This window comes from Triticum aestivum, chromosome 1B (assembly GCF_018294505.1).
Source record: "Triticum aestivum cultivar Chinese Spring chromosome 1B, IWGSC CS RefSeq v2.1, whole genome shotgun sequence".
NCBI lineage: Eukaryota > Viridiplantae > Streptophyta > Magnoliopsida > Poales > Poaceae > Triticum > Triticum aestivum.
Genome location: NC_057795.1, coordinates 700,387,813 through 700,392,320, shown reverse-complemented (window position 1 = coordinate 700,392,320; position 4,508 = coordinate 700,387,813). Strand labels below are relative to the sequence as shown.

Here is a 4,508-nt window from a genome sequence, read left to right as displayed (position 1 = left end):
GCCAATAGGCCAGGTCCTTGGCGATGCATATCGATCGTCCGCCCAATGTTGAACACGACGAATTTGCACAAGTCGTGGTACAAGAATTTGGCCGACATCCACCGCTCTGGCTGAACTCGAGGTAGTTATCTATGGAGTATATACAGTAGGTGACTGACGGCGATGTGGCCACCACCCGGCCAGTGTGTTGTCCGGAAGTTAGTCATATGTCGTCGGGAACAACATCATTCAAATCATTTTCACGCATACTAAGAATACTAGGCCCGTAAGGGATTCATTTCTCTGAATTTTTTGGAATTTTTTTATGGCCTCTAGAAAATTACACTTGTTGCTACGGGACCTGCAGAGGTAGAATTTGCACGTGAAGTCCGTTTTTTCTAGACCATTCTGACGTGGTAGTAGAAAAGAAAAGCGATGGTGGACACGTATCTTGGGGAACTGCCCACGCGTCATCAACGAAATCAAACGCTGACCATGCTATTTCTCCGCTGCCCACCGCGTGTCCAGTTCTCTAGAGTTCTCTCGCTTCCCCCCACCGCCCGCAGCTAGCCCACCAGCCCACCAGCCCACCGCATATTGCGCTATAAAAGGACAGGCTTACTTGCCTGGGTCTTCACTTCGCCTTTCTAGGTCATCCCTCCGCCACTGCGTCTGTCTTCCAAAATCTGGCGGCGCACACAACCAATTCGCCGCCGGGCCCCCACCTCTCCACCCGCATGGCCGATCTGTGAACAGAGCAAGCATCAATGGAGTGGGTTCCTCCTAATCTTTCCACTCCCCTCTCTCCTTTGGATCAAGCTCCCTCCACCTGGAGGAAGGGCTGAAGCCGGGTCGATTCCGTCGTGCGTCAGAGCTTAGAGGCGTCACCGCCGGGGCGCGTCACCGGGCCACGCGCCGAGAGAGCAGCGCGGTTACTGGCTGCACGTTGGAGCCTTGGAGGTTGCTGGCTCGCAGCAGGCTGGGGCTGCTGGACATGGAGATCAGATGGAGCATAAGTCAGCGAGTACTTCAATCTCAAGTTTGAGCTCCCCGTCCAGCCCCATGTCTTTGTCTTCACATGAATCAGTGAGTACCACCCAGCAATATCTTTGGTTCTCCTTTTCATATTTCTTAGTTTTGCCTGCTACTTGGTGCTTATTTTCGTATACATCACTTCTAGAGCAGAGATATGACAACTTCTGCACTGGAAAATGCTGTAATTTCAGCCAAAAGCCCAAAATTGAGGAATCGTGTTCATGCAGAAAAAACTACTCTACTTTTTTTGGTGTGTTCATTATCTTAAAAGCCTTTCTCGCAATCGTTTCAAGGTAGAATGTAAATGTAGCTGCAGCTAATTTGTGTGCATATGTTACACAAATAGCTTATATATAATCAGGTTTCTGGTAGGGACAGATGATAATTTCTACTAGATTACTAATAGTATTCGCTTCCTTGCAGGTCTTCTACTATATTTAGAGGTGGATGCAAATTTCTGCACAATCTTCGGCTTTCTTGATGTTGCACTGATTATGTAATCTGCGTATGGGTTGATAATGAGGTAGCTTCCATGGTGAATTTTTTTAAATACTAGAACAATATTGAATTATTTTTGTAGATTCTTAAGTAGAACTTCTTCTCTATTGGAATTTAATTTATCCAAGGAGGATCAATACCATCTTGTTTTTGTTTCAGTTATAAAGCTCGGGTTGTCTAAACCTGAAAATTCAGTGAGGTGTAAATGTACAGTTCACTATTATACTTCAACATGATCAGGTGTTGTTCTTTCCCCTCTCGCACTTATGAGATCATTACTTTGTACCCCCTCTTAAAGAAATATAAGAGTGTTTAGATCACTGTAATTACTATTCTTATTCCATCATATTCCGTATCAAGCCGATATCTCTTGTACAATAGTCGTTTTCACAAATAAATATTTTATGGTATGTTTTTTTCCCATCAAGCTGATATCCCATTATGATATGTTTTTGCTTTGCACATGCAGGATGCCTTTAATCAAAAGGATTGGTTTAGTCAACCCATAAGATTGATTCATTACCTTGGAGTTCCAGAGGGATTTTGTGTAGCATGTTCTTCAGGTACTACATGTTTATCTTGCTAAGAATGATTCAAGTATGGGTTTTCTAGACTACTTGTTGTATATCAGTGAATGATAAAGTTAGTTTTGAAAATTTATCTCTCTTTTGGCTTATTTGTATATTTGAATGTTTGAAAAAATAAAGTTAGTTCGTCAGATCCTTCTTTGTGTGGGTTTTGTAGGTTACTTGATGGTAGGAAAATGTTTGTGACTCCAAATTTAATAGGTTAAGAGGATAGTATCTTAATCATTTAGACTTTTGCTGCCTACGTAAGGGAAACATGAGTGTGTGGTTATGAGATTCATGCTAATAAATCATTATCAGAGATCTCTCATTTGCTTATCAACTGTTATCTTTTTATATATCTTATAATTGTCACACTACTTGGTTCCTTTCATTCCATCCTAATTTTAGAGATCTATCACTTGCTTTCACAATGTCACTGTCTTTTTAGACATCTCTTAATTTTTGGCCACTTCTTAGTTAATTCCTTTCCAAGTTAATATATGAGGTAGTTTTATGGGCTGTAGAGTATCTTGATTCTACTATTTCCCCCAGTTAACAGAAATAAGATAAATTGTACAATTTTTTGACTGAACTATGAGTTTTTGTGATAGCTGTGGCCAGTTCTATACAGTATGAGCAAAGAGGAAAGAGTGTTCATTTGAGTGTCGATGAAGTGAAAGTTGTCAGTTTAAGTTGGTTCCGAGGATTCAACCTGTTCTATTCTACTACAGTATGGGTTGTAGTGACATATGTGCATAATATATAGTACATATTCTTCTTGATTTTTATGTGGCCCATGCTAATAGGCCATACAGTCTCTAGAGATGGGAAACGAATCATTAAGCATTTCAGAGATTGTTGTCCCATCTTGTATAGAAATAACATAGATTGCTTCCGCAGCTGAGCGACTACTTCGTCGGCCAAACACCCGGCTCCTGCTGCAAAGATGTCCACTGTCCAAGACCCGTGCGTATCATTATTCTCCCTGTCTGTGCCGCGCAACAGCAGTTTCCTGTAGCCCTGCCTCCATCAGCTTCTCCCTCTTCCTTGCAATCGGTGAGTTCAGCATACAAGCTTCAGATTGATAAGCTCCTATGTACTGCTGTTCTAGACAAACAATGACAACGACGCCTTCTTGTTTTTAGTACTAACCAACATTTCAGAGAACAAAGTTATTGCTGTAAGTAGCTTTTTGAAAGTTCCTTTTCAGTTTTCAGTCTTGGGTACATGAAAAAATGATGTCACAATCTGAAAAAGTTTGGCCATGTATGTCAATTCTAGCTGAGAATTACATATTATGATAGTATAATGAGATGCTTGTGTGCATTAGTTTACGGTTTTACGCCATGACTTTTTTTCCCTTCCTTTAATTGATCTAAATGCAATGGATGCCATGCACTGTACGAAAGTATCTGAATTTGCTCACTGGGTACAGGACATCGGCAACAGCAATATCTGCACTCACTATACGGTTGGCAAAACCGAATTTCAGCTCCGATCAAAGCTTCTACTTCATGCCTGCGCATTCTAAAAATTTAGTGATTTTTCCCACTAAAGATATAACATATCTGCTACTATTAATAGCACGTGATCCGTTTTTCTTCATTTATGCTAACCGTCGGAACTAATAAAATGCTTGATGATATTAGTGGATCTCTTTATAACCGTATATGTCTGGTTGTTCCAAGATAATTGTTAGCTGTGATATTATATCAACTGATTATCTTGCTGATGCTGATCCGCTCTATCCATCGGAATTCTTACATTCTGTAGTCGTTAAAAATTTTGCACATCATGAAATTGGTTTGGAAGTTAAAAAATTATTGACGTATATAATAAAGGACAGTGTTTTTGTATTTTTCAGGTTGTCCAGAATGCGCTGGCCGCTGGGCGTAAGTACCAAGTGGCTGGCTGTTTAGTTAGATTGCTGTGGCTGGTTGTTTAGTTAGATTACTGACAACAATGTCCCATTCATTTGTGCGCATGATGATCAGCAAGATTCATGGACAGCGCAAATTAAGTAGTAGAGCAGAGCGTTTATCTTATCAATATGTATATCGTATGTGGAAAATTATCGTATGTGGAAAATTATACTCCCTCCGTCCGGAAATACTTGTCATTGAAATAGATGTATCTAGCTGTATTTTAGTTCTAGATACATCTATTTTCATCCATTTTGATGACAAGTATTTCCGGACGGAGGGAGTAATACCCTTGAAGACCCATAAGGAAGAACTGACTCTGAATGCTATAGTCAACCGCGACAACCAGCTCTGAATGCTACGTTAAAAAGAATGAATAAGCCAACACGACCGGCAGGTCTAATCGTACTCCCAAGTGTATTTATTTCCACATTGGCACAATGTATAAATTTCATCAACAAACAAAAAGTGCACAACTGTTAGATACGTAATCAATCGTCTGTCA

At 40.5% G+C, this 4,508-nt stretch overlaps 1 long non-coding RNA gene across 5 annotated transcripts; it reads left to right on the top strand.

Annotated features, from left to right (window-relative positions):
• Positions 1 to 605: 605 nt before the first annotated feature.
• On the top strand, positions 606 to 4,143 carry LOC123150291 (uncharacterized). Of its 5 annotated transcripts, none has more exons than XR_006475032.1 (6): positions 606 to 1,065; positions 1,160 to 1,264; positions 1,438 to 1,537; positions 1,672 to 1,752; positions 1,982 to 2,075; positions 2,982 to 3,374. It is a non-coding gene; the product is annotated as an uncharacterized lncRNA (long non-coding RNA). The 5 variants fall into 5 exon arrangements; XR_006475034.1 differs by lacking the exon at positions 1,160 to 1,264 and adding an exon at positions 3,946 to 4,143 and having other exon boundaries at positions 614 to 1,065; positions 2,982 to 3,137; XR_006475035.1 differs by lacking the exon at positions 1,160 to 1,264 and adding an exon at positions 3,517 to 3,937 and having other exon boundaries at positions 614 to 1,065; positions 2,982 to 3,137.
• Positions 4,144 to 4,508: the final 365 nt, after the last annotated feature.